This window comes from Carassius auratus, chromosome 33 (genome assembly GCF_003368295.1).
Source record: "Carassius auratus strain Wakin chromosome 33, ASM336829v1, whole genome shotgun sequence".
NCBI classification, from domain to species: domain Eukaryota; kingdom Metazoa; phylum Chordata; class Actinopteri; order Cypriniformes; family Cyprinidae; genus Carassius; species Carassius auratus.
Window position 1 is genome coordinate 1,513,819 of NC_039275.1, and position 12,500 is coordinate 1,526,318.

Sequence of the window (12,500 nt, forward strand, 5' to 3'; positions counted from 1 at the left end):
CGGGGGAAAGGAAAATCCTCTTCAGGTCAGAATGGCCAGAATATGAGGGTTAAGAATGACAATAATAAGATAGATAATAATTGTGCTTCTGATTCAGCATCCATTGATTCCAGTTCCTTCAGTTTCTATCAGTGATTGTTTAGTACTTTCGAGGAAGTTGTGTTAACCCCTTAAGTGTCACCCCCCCTTTTTGGGGGTAGAGCTGAAAAGGGCATGTCCAGATTCAAATTAATGTAATTCTGGAACGGTTTGGAATATGAACCTAATTTTGGGCTCGTTTTTAAAAACACACTTGGAAGTTTCTTGTACATGTGAAAGAAGTTGAATAAAATGTAAAATAAAAAAGTAATAGGTGTTTAAGTTTGTTGTAATAAAAAATAATAATTTAATATTTATTTATATTTTATAAAAAAATTTAAAAAAAAAGTATGTGTTGAATTTAATTTCATGTCAAATGAAAAGCCTAAAATCTAAAGAAGTTGTGTTCCAAATTTGACATTGATATCACAAAAAATGAGGTTTCTGTGTTATTTTTAGTTGCTATAACCAACAATGTCCACTAGGTACTAGTCATGCTCCTTGTATGAATTGTAATGGACGACTGATTTGATTTTTTTTATTCAAAAAGCAATAAAACTTTCTAGATAGGTTGTAAATGATTTTTTAATCAAACATAGCTACTAGAGTGTTGTTACAGAAACTTCATACATGATCATGATCATATTATCACATCATATTATGATCATACATGAAATTGACATTCATTAAATTTTTTACTGAATACTTGCAACATCAATCATAGATATACAAATATACATATTCAATTTATTCTCAATTTTTTTTATAAAAACTAGAAAAGATGTTTTGTCTGAATTATTGGCAGCCAAAAAAATATAAGAAATATATACTTTCGTGATTGTATATGTATGTATCAGCTTTTTGTAACAAAAAGCAACTACTTTTTTTTTTTTTGCTAAATTTTCTTGTCACAAATTTATGAATTACTGTCACTACATAATTTTAAATATAAAACAGTGGTCAAATATAAAAAATACAACCTCTAAGGTCTCCAATGATATATAGTTTGTCAAGATTAGTTTAGGTTTAGTATAGAATATTACGGTTTTAAATATGCAATGGCTTTGGGCCCACCGGTGGGCCAGTGACACTTAAGGAGTTAATTCACAACTATAATTTATTTTAAGAAATAAATTCCTGTAGTGGCAGAAAAAGCTGTGGGACTATTTTGATTTACAAGTAGAATTGAGATGTTAAAATATGACTTTCCTTCTGAAGGATTGTGTGTTTCTGACCTCTGTCTTGAGTAAGAGCTGCAGGATGTTATGATAGTCTCTATTTTACCATGGGCTGGTTTCAGTGATAACCTTCTGAAGCATGTAAGAAAACACACGGCTCACCTCGCTGTCTGACCCAAATGCTATTTTCTGTGCTCAAATCTAGGACAGAAACGCGCACTGATGGAGCCGTAGAGAACCGTATTCACAGAAGCTCTCCAGGCAGGACGTTATTCCTGAATCCCCTTGATTATGAGGCGGAGGGATTTGTTCCTGTTTCTCAGTGACTCAGAGACCAGAGTTCATCTCCGTCTGGGTGAAATGAAGTGTGATTTTCATACAAGCGCTGTTTAATAATTACTGTGAGTGAGGCAAGCAGGAAAACGCTGAACAAATATGTGATTTGATGTGAAACAATGCAGAAATTAACCTTCGCAGCAGCAGGAGGCCAGTGCAAACACACCGTACTGATACCGATGTCAAAACTTTGAAATATTTATATGATATGAATTTGCTTGTGTTATTTATGTTAAAGGAATAGTGGAAACTTACTCAGAGTGCTCTCACCCTCAAGCCATCCGAGATTAGGATGAGAAATGCATTCATGATATAACATTGCATCAGTGTCTCATCAAGGGATGCTCTGCAGTGAATGGGTGCTGTCAGAATGAGAGTCTGATAAAAACATCACAATAATCCACAGCACTCCAGTCCATCAGTTAACATCTGGAGAAGACAAAAGATGAAACTTTAATCCAGCATTAAGATGTTTTAGGACTGTTTAAACGCTGCTTGATCTGTGCAGATTTCTCTCCTGATTCAGACCCGAACTGCAAATCCTCACAACACATGCATATAAAGAAACGCGCTGCAAATCATCACAACACATGCATGTAACGAAACGCGCTGCAAATCCTCACAACACATGCATGTAACGAAACGCGCTGCAAATCCTCACAACACATGCATATAACGAAACGCGCTGCAAATCCTCACAACACATGCATGTAACGAAACGCGCTGCAAATCCTCACAACACATGCATATAACGAAACGCGCTGCAAATCCTCACAACACATGCATGTAACGAAACGCGCTGCAAATCCTCACAACACATGCATATAACGAAACGCGCTGCAAATCCTCACAACACATGCATGTAACGAAACGCGCTGCAAATCCTCACAACACATGCATGTAACGAAACGCGCTGCAAATCATCACAACACATGCATGTAACGAAACGCGCTGCAAATCCTCACAACACATGCATGTAAAGAAACGCGCTGCAAATCATCACAACACATGCATGTAACGAAACGCGCTGCAAATCCTCACAACACATGCATGTAACGAAACGCGCTGCAAATCCTCACAACACATGCATGTAACGAAACGCGCTGCAAATCCTCACAACACATGCATGTAACGAAACGCGCTGCAAATCCTCACAACACATGCATATAACGAAACGCGCTGCAAATCCTCACAACACATGCATGTAACGAAACGCGCTGCAAATCCTCACAACACATGCATATAACGAAACGCGCTGCAAATCATCACAACACATGCATGTAACGAAACGCGCTGCAAATCCTCACAACACATGCATATAACGAAACGCGCTGCAAATCCTCACAACACATGCATGTAACGAAACGCGCTGCAAATCCTCACAACACATGCATGTAACGAAACGCGCTGCAAATCCTCACAACACATGCATGTAACGAAACGCGCTGCAAATCCTCACAACACATGCATGTAACGAAACGCGCTGCAAATCCTCACAACACATGCATATAACGAAACGCGCTGCAAATCCTCACAACACATGCATGTAACGAAACGCGCTGCAAATCCTCACAACACATGCATGTAACGAAACGCGCTGCAAATCCTCACAACACATGCATGTAACGAAACGCGCTGCAAATCCTCACAACACATGCATGTAACGAAACGCGCTGCAAATCATCACAACACATGCATATAACGAAACGCGCTGCAAATCCTCACAACACATGCATGTAACGAAACGCGCTGCAAATCCTCACAACACATGCATATAACGAAACGCGCTGCAAATCCTCACAACACATGCATATAACGAAACGCGCTGCAAATCCTCACAACACATGCATGTAACGAAACGCGCTGCAAATCATCACAACACATGCATGTAACGAAACGCGCTGCAAATCATCACAACACATGCATGTAACGAAACGCGCTGCAAATCATCACAACACATGCATGTAACGAAACGCGCTGCAAATCCTCACAACACATGCATGTAACGAAACGCGCTGCAAATCCTCACAACACATGCATATAACGAAACGCGCTGCAAATCCTCACAACACATGCATGTAACGAAACGCGCTGCAAATCCTCACAAACACATGCATATAACGAAACGCGCTGCAAATCCTCACAACACATGCATGTAACGAAACGCGCTGCAAATCCTCACAACACATGCATGTAACGAAACGCGCTGCAAATCCTCACAACACATGCATGTAACGAAACGCGCTGCAAATCCTCACAACACATGCATGTAACGAAACGCGCTGCAAATCCTCACAACACATGCATGTAACGAAACGCGCTGCAAATCCTCACAACACATGCATGTAACGAAACGCGCTGCAAATCCTCACAACACATGCATGTAACGAAACGCGCTGCAAATCCTCACAACACATGCATGTAACGAAACGCGCTGCAAATCCTCACAACACATGCATGTAACGAAACGCGCTGCAAATCATCACAACACATGCATATAACGAAACGCGCTGCAAATCCTCACAACACATGCATGTAACGAAACGCGCTGCAAATCCTCACAACACATGCATATAACGAAACGCGCTGCAAATCCTCACAACACATGCATATAACGAAACGCGCTGCAAATCCTCACAACACATGCATGTAACGAAACGCGCTGCAAATCATCACAACACATGCATGTAACGAAACGCGCTGCAAATCATCACAACACATGCATGTAACGAAACGCGCTGCAAATCATCACAACACATGCATGTAACGAAACGCGCTGCAAATCATCACAACACATGCATGTAACGAAACGCGCTGCAAATCATCACAACACATGCATGTAACGAAACGCGCTGCAAATCCTCACAACACATGCATGTAACGAAACGCGCTGCAAATCCTCACAACACATGCATATAACGAAACGCGCTGCAAATCCTCACAACACATGCATGTAACGAAACGCGCTGCAAATCCTCACAACACATGCATGTAACGAAACGCGCTGCAAATCATCACAACACATGCATGTAACGAAACGCGCTGCAAATCCTCACAACACATGCATGTAACGAAACGCGCTGCAAATCCTCACAACACATGCATGTAACGAAACGCGCTGCAAATCATCACAACACATGCATGTAACGAAACGCGCTGCAAATCCTCACAACACATGCATATAACGAAACGCGCTGCAAATCCTCACAACACATGCATGTAACGAAACGCGCTGCAAATCATCACAACACATGCATGTAACGAAACGCGCTGCAAATCCTCACAACACATGCATGTAACGAAACGCGCTGCAAATCATCACAACACATGCATGTAACGAAACGCGCTGCAAATCCTCACAACACATGCATGTAACGAAACGCGCTGCAAATCATCACAACACATGCATATAACGAAACGCGCTGCAAATCCTCACAACACATGCATGTAACGAAACGCGCTGCAAATCCTCACAACACATGCATGTAACGAAACGCGCTGCAAATCATCACAACACATGCATATAACGAAACGCGCTGCAAATCCTCACAACACATGCATGTAACGAAACGCGCTGCAAATCCTCACAACACATGCATGTAACGAAACGCGCTGCAAATCATCACAACACATGCATATAACGAAACGCGCTGCAAATCCTCACAACACATGCATGTAACGAAACGCGCTGCAAATCATCACAACACATGCATATAACGCTTATAATATTAAAAAATAAAATAAAATAAAAACCTCACCTTTCAGTTCACCAACAACTCCACTGACCAGTAGCCATTGCACGATTAGCAAATCCAAGCCAGGTCAGACACTTTCTGTGGTTTCCTCATGCAGTGCTTTTGTTAATTGCATGTGTTGTAAGGATTTGCAGCACTTGTGTTGTCAAACTGATGAAGATGGGTTTTTTATTTTTATTTGCTGTTGTTTTTCAAATTTGCATGTGTTTTCTTAAATTGCAGCATGTTGAGCTTTCTCTGCCACCGTACATATCCTCTCAAAGGAACAGTTTGTACAAAAATGCACTTTTGAAGAAAATGTGCTCATCCTCAGGCCATCCAAGAATAGGATGAGTTTGTTTCTTCATCAGATTTGGAGAAATGTAGCTTTTATCCTTCAAAATCTTTCAACATTTGGGAAAAATGTTGAAAAAAAAAACATTAAATATTTTATTTTTTTGCACTTGGCCTATGGTCTACTTCAGAGAAATATTAGTTTAACTTCATGCATTGGATGAGGTTCGACTTTGTTTATTTTGGATAATTTCTCTGCATCTGTCTCTGCTGTGATTTGTTCAAATTCACAATGCACCCCAGTATAAGAAAGCATGCTATTGTTATGAGAAATAAAAAAGACAAAATGCAACACCAAAGACAGAAAGGAAAACAGTTGAATTATTACTATTATTTTTTTTTTTTACTATTTTAACCAGACATTGCTAAACAAAAGAATGTTGTTTTCACTCCGCAGGGACAAGAAAACAAAGCATCGACTCTAACAAGCCTGTAATTTTTCTCCTTCGAAGCTGATTTCTGAAGAGCTGTTGTGTCACACATTGTCTGTGCGTGTTTCGCCGTATCAGAACAAAACACATCATCGAGTCTCGAATCCCCGCATGAGTTTGCCAGGCTTTTATTTGTGCGGCAGCGATTGACAGGCCGTCTTCAGGACTTGGCAGCGATGCTCGGGCGAGGAGGAGGCGACTCGAGGCGTTTTCCCATCACACCTTTACATTAGATGACAGGCAAAAAAGCCTGTCAGATTGCAACCCTCCCACATGAAGCAAAAAGTGCTGAATTAAAGCAGTGTTGAGACGGGGGGCATTGACGGACGGGGCTCGCCGTCTCTCTCTCTCATCCCCAAATCAATCTGATCTGATGCTGAGATGGGTTTGCAGCTCACTATTGAATCCAGAGGTCAGCGCCGGTCCAGTGGATAAGTCCCTTATCATATCTGCCCAAGGACTTCACTGTGACCTTCACACACACTCACACAAGAGCAGATGGCTTTAAACTCCACTGTATGTCAGACTCTGTGCCTCCTGTGTGTTTTGTTGGACAGTGAAATCCTCTGGCTGTCAGTTTTGTGTTGTGAAAGCGTATTCAGCATGTGTTGCATTGCAATGGACTGCATCAGAGTTATTCTGAGGATCGGGTGTGTTTCAAATATTTATCAAGATACTGAATCAGGGTTATTATAGTAGCCTAAAACTAAAACCTTAACTTAAAACTTCAAATAATAATAAATCTTTTATTTCATGGAATTGCCAAAGCAACGTTTCTGATTTTCACTTTTTTTTAAATAATGATTTTCATGTTTAATGCAATGTGTTACTTGCTTTTATATATATATATATATATATATATATATATATATATATATATATATATATATATATATATATATATATAAATATTTATAATAAAATAAAATAAATTCATTATATTATGCTTTATATTAAAATAACTGGAAAAATAATGACATAAAAATGCATTTGTACAAAAATACAAAAACACAACAAAATTACTAATTAAAAGAAAAATAAAGAAAAATACATGCATAAAGATACAAAACGGTAAAATATCAATGAAATTAACATGGTGCTTTATTTAATCACTTTCATTTGATTGATTGTTCTCTGTTCGTTGTATTAACTTTATTTGAAAATCTTATGCTTAATCAAATTAAATTATGTCTAAACAAATAATGAAAATGTAAACATAAATACAAACAAACATACAATCACACTCTCAAAGAAAGAAAGAAACAGAGTAATTAAAAATTATTTTCCTCATATTTTGTGGCAAAAATGTTAGTTTTGTGAGAAAGACCAATGCATGTTTGTCTGGTAGTATAATGATTGATTTATTGGTCTGATTTGCTTGTTTAGTTGTTTGTGAACATGAAATATTATGTTATTATAAGACAGCTGCAATATCATTATAAATGCATGGATTCATGAACATTCAGAGCAATGTTGATGTAAACAAATACAATGAACTAACATTTTCAGTTTCACATTGAAATGGTTTACGATCACTGACTCGTTTGGGGACGTGTACTAAATCTACAGAGAAAACACTTTGTAAATGAGGAAGAGCATTGAAAGAGAGATCAGTAAAGGCATGTGCGTCGGTCTGGAGCGCGAGCAGCAGGTGGATCGGACGATTTGCATGCTTTCTTTTTCTTTGGCTGTTTTTTGATGACAATTACAGACATGGACTTCATCCCGTTTGGAGCGTCATGTGAAAGCCGTGCACCTGTCCTCCTGCACAGCTCCAGACGCAGACGCTGAATGTTGGACGTCGATGCTGATGGAAACAGCAGGCATGACAGCACTAGGAGAATAAAACCAGTGCCTCTTCGTTTTATTACATTCAAATGAACACCGTCTGTGCTTTTGTCTCATACAGAACTTGTCTTTAGAGTCATTATGGAAGAAAAACAAGCTCTCTTCTAAATGGCCTAAGTAGACTTATGAAATGTGTTTAAATCTGGAAATATACGGTTTTACAAATTAATAAATAAAAAGAATACTATTTAGAAAATTTTTGATGTTGCACTATTTCTTATGACTAATCAAATAATGCACTAGCGTTATTTTATCATCACTGATGTACTATTATAGTTTTTATTAATATTTTTAGTTTTACAGTTTTAGTATTTTTTGTGTGTGTTTGTTATTTTTATTAGTTCTTGTTAAATACATCAGTATAAATATTTTTATAAGTATATTAAATTATTATTTTATTATTTTCTGTCGTCCTTATTTTTAATTTTGATGTGTTTTTAATTTTTATTAGCTAATTTTAAATACATCAATGTACATATTTCTATATGTATTTCAAATTATTATTTATTATTTTTTATATTTTATTATTTTATGTAATACACAAATTTTAAATTTTATTTCTTAAAACAATTATGTGTTTCTCATTTTTATTAGTTTATTTTAAATAGATCTATGCAGTTTTTATATTTTTTTATTATATTTTGATTTAATATTTTACATTTTCCCTTTAATTGTAGCATTTTTGTTGTGTTTGTCATTTTTAGCAGTTTTTTTTAAATACATCTATGTTGATTTATTTTAAATTGATTTACATTTTTACTTGTTTCATATTTCCTGCTTTAATAATATTTAAATATATCTATATAGTTTTTATAAATTTTAGTTTCACTCTTAATTTTTTCATTTTTTTTTCATTTTTAATTATTTTAGTACATCAAGTGCAACTAAAGTAAAATGACAAATCTTGCCTTGAACACAAGCTGAAATAAGTCAAACCTTGTTTCCAGAAGCATAAACCTCACACAACACGACAGAATCTCTGTCTGACCGTTGAACGCTGGTGTAAATGCAATAGTTTTAATGCGTTAGGATGTAAACCTGATCTGTCTGTGCATCAAACTGTGCATCAGTGTATAAACACAAAGCTAAATGCCGTCTGAACGTGAGCCGTCTCACATTACAGTCAGCTCTGAATCATCTGTTCGTTGATCACCTCAGCGGGACGCTCTCCTGGCCTCTGATTCACATCTAAATCACCACAGATTCAGCTGTGATTGAGGGGATTTCTTTACCCCTGCGGTGTTAAGTAGTTCACTGCTGTGACTGACCCTCAGCCAACATTAGAACGACCTTCAACAGCTTCTGGAGACGGAGAAGATCAGGCATCAGATTCAAGTACGAAAGAGACTTTACTCGAACACAAATACGCTCTGGACATCAGCACGAAACACCAGATGAAAACTACAGGCATTCGACAGATGCCTCTCGTGGAAATGCATTAAGTCGATTTACCTTATAAAGACTTGAAGGAACATTATGAAGAAAAAAAAAGTAGATTCTTTCCTATTTTTTTATGTCTAATCAAATGTTATAGTTTCAATTAAAATAGTTAGTTAATTTAAAAATGTTAATTTTATATATATATATATATATACACTGTAAAAAATGTTGCCGTTAAATAACAGTAATTTTCTGGCAGCAGGGGCGCCAGTAAAGTACTGTTAATTTACAGCTCTTAACCATTAATTTACCACTCTTATTTTTTAACAGTTTTTTACCGTAAATTCTACCATGGAAATTAACTCCACTCCCACTGCTTCAAACAGTTCGAGTTTTTAAACTAGCATTCCTACGATGTTAGTACTATGAACTTATTTCATTTGAGTCCACTGAGAAGGAATATTTCTTACACTTAATGTGCAGTAATAAAGTAACTAAATACATGACTTTTACTCAAATCACTGCAGCTCATTGTCAGCTGTATTACACATGTATGTGCTGAAGTACTCAACACAGAGATCACCACTGTATCAGCGACTCCACACTTACTGGCTTTATATAAAGCAGCAGAAAATCTGAATTTGTGGCTCATCTTTGACTGAAGCACCAGCTCTACTCTCCAGCACAATGGTGAACAACAAAACTACATTAAACTAAACGATCTCTCTTGTGCAAACACACATTAATACAGTTGAGTTCAGTATTTACTCTCATTATCAGTGTATGACTTTGCCTATTTTTTTTTTCTATGGATGTTCACAAATATTTTAGTTAAATTAACTTTTTTTTTCATTTGGTAAATCTGACATTTACATTTTACAGTATATTACTGTTTTTCCTTGTCTTAACGGCAACAAACTGTAGAAAAACACTTTTTTTGCTGGCAACCATTAATTTACGGCAAGAAACAGTTGAAAAACAGTTATTTACTGGCAGCAGGGGTGCCAGTAAATAACTGTTTTTCTACAGTTTGTTTCTTGTAAATTAATTACAGTTTATTACTGTTAAATTATGTTTCATGCTGTTTTTTCTTCATCTTAAATCTTTAACCCTTTAAACCCCACAAGAAAATCCTCAGTTTTAAATGAACACTTATAATGTGTGCACACTACAGAGTGTTAGAGTAACACCGAATCAGTGAAGTTAATGAGATAATTCGGTGATTAATTGATGATTGAGCATTAGTGATAAACACCTGCAGAATCACTGAAGCAAAGAGAAACACAAGAACTACAAATTACTTCAACCACAGCCTTAGATGAAATCAACTGAATAAAAGAATACATCAAATCTCTCAAGATCTGATTAAACAACTACTAAAACAGCTTCACCAGATTCACATTACTAACCAGACTGACTTTATTTCTGTCAGATGTCTACAGAAGAACTTATGGAGAGTTAAATAGGTTTAGGTGTTTTTTTCACTACCATGATGGAGATCAGTGTTTACTTTAGTTGGGCTCTTGAACGTGACTTTTCAACAACTAAGGATTTTTTATTTTATTTTTTTACATGCTGTAACAATGCGCCTTTGGAACTTGTTATAGCAAAACAAAAGTACACAGAAGAAAAAAATCAGATTGACAAGAACAAATACTATTATTTCTGTTCTAATCCCGTGTCTCTTCTCTTATTGAATATTGATACTACAGCATGAGAAGGAACACTGCTGAGCCATAAGTTATGAAAGACTGTTAAGAAAATTTCACTCATAATAAAAAAAAAACCTTAGCTGAAATTTAGACAGAAATATCAAGAATCAGCGTATGAATCACAACAATGGTGACAATCCACAAAATAAATGAACAGATCAGTTCTGAACATCACAACACATGCTACTAAAACTTAAAACAAATGCAAAATTATAAGCACATAAGAATTCAATAAAATAAGTGAACAATTCAGTGGCATAATTTATTCATGCCGCAATGCATGCTGGGAATCATGGATGAGTTTTATCCTGTGCTGGTACCCAGCATGCATTGCATCATAAACCTTTTGATTGTCACCATTGTTGAGATTAATATGCTGATTGTTGATGTCTCTCTTTCAGTGTCGTGAGGACTGCTGCCCAAAATATTTAAAGCTCAAAATTTCGTTAAATCCATATCCAGATAATCACATTACCATTCAATCTTATAAAATTGAAGAAACAAACAAAAGAAAAGTGTTATTCACTCATATATTTCAACACCTAATTATTAATTGACTATTATAGCAACAAGTCAGTCAAGTAGATCATGCCTGACAGAAACTGTCATAGTCACTTGACCATGAAGATTAATACTGCTGTAACAGATGTATCATAAAGATACAAATATAACAATGAAACAAAAGTCAAGGGTCAGGAGCCCAACTAAAGCAAACACTGATCTCCACAATGGTGACGTCAAACGAAACAGTAACATTATCATCTAAATCTCTGTAATTCTCAATAAGATCTTTTGATCTCTGATCTCTGATCTGACAGAAATAAAGTCAGTCTGGTTAGTAATGTGTGAAGTTGGTGAAGCTGTTTGTTGATCGTTTAAATCTTCAGTTGATTTCATCTAAAGCTGTGGCTGAAGTCAGTTGTATTTCATGTGTTTGTCTTGTTATGTTTTTTTTTCTTCAGTGATTCTACTCATTAACAGCAGCTGTTGATCATTGTCTGAATTCACTCATTAGTTTTCATTCTCTCTGTCAGGTGGACTATATTAGTAAACTCATGTAGGGAATAGTGAATGAGGGTGTAGGGTGTGATTTGAAACACAGCCGCTGAGTGTCGACTTTGAACGTTGTTAATTTACGATATATAGCAGCAGGCTACCTTCTCGAAAACGACGAATTTTACCCAGAATGCACTGTTTTACTGAAAAACAGTATGTTACTGTCGAAATTTGGCCGTTTTTTTACAGCGATTTTTAACAGTGTATATATATATTTTTTTTTTCAAAACATATTTATGTATATTTTATAAGTTTTAGTAATTTTGTTATGTTTTTGTCTATGTTGGCATTTTTTTTTTTTTTTTCCTGTTGTAGTTATTTCAGTACAGGATAAACTGAATGAAAATGAGAGAGAGAAAAAATAAGTTTGAGATGGTTTTTTATTTAAAGTGT

General features: G+C 36.3%; 1 long non-coding RNA gene across 1 annotated transcript in view; it reads left to right on the top strand.

Moving 5' to 3' along the window:
• Window positions 1-6,854, top strand: part of LOC113052690 (uncharacterized) — a 13,863-nt gene extending 7,009 nt beyond the window's left edge. The window contains exons 3-4 of the long non-coding RNA XR_003277102.1: window positions 1,462-1,657; window positions 6,078-6,854. This is a non-coding gene — a long non-coding RNA (uncharacterized LOC113052690). The remainder of the gene's footprint in view (window positions 1-1,461; window positions 1,658-6,077) is intronic.
• The last annotated feature ends 5,646 nt before the right edge of the window (window positions 6,855-12,500 follow it).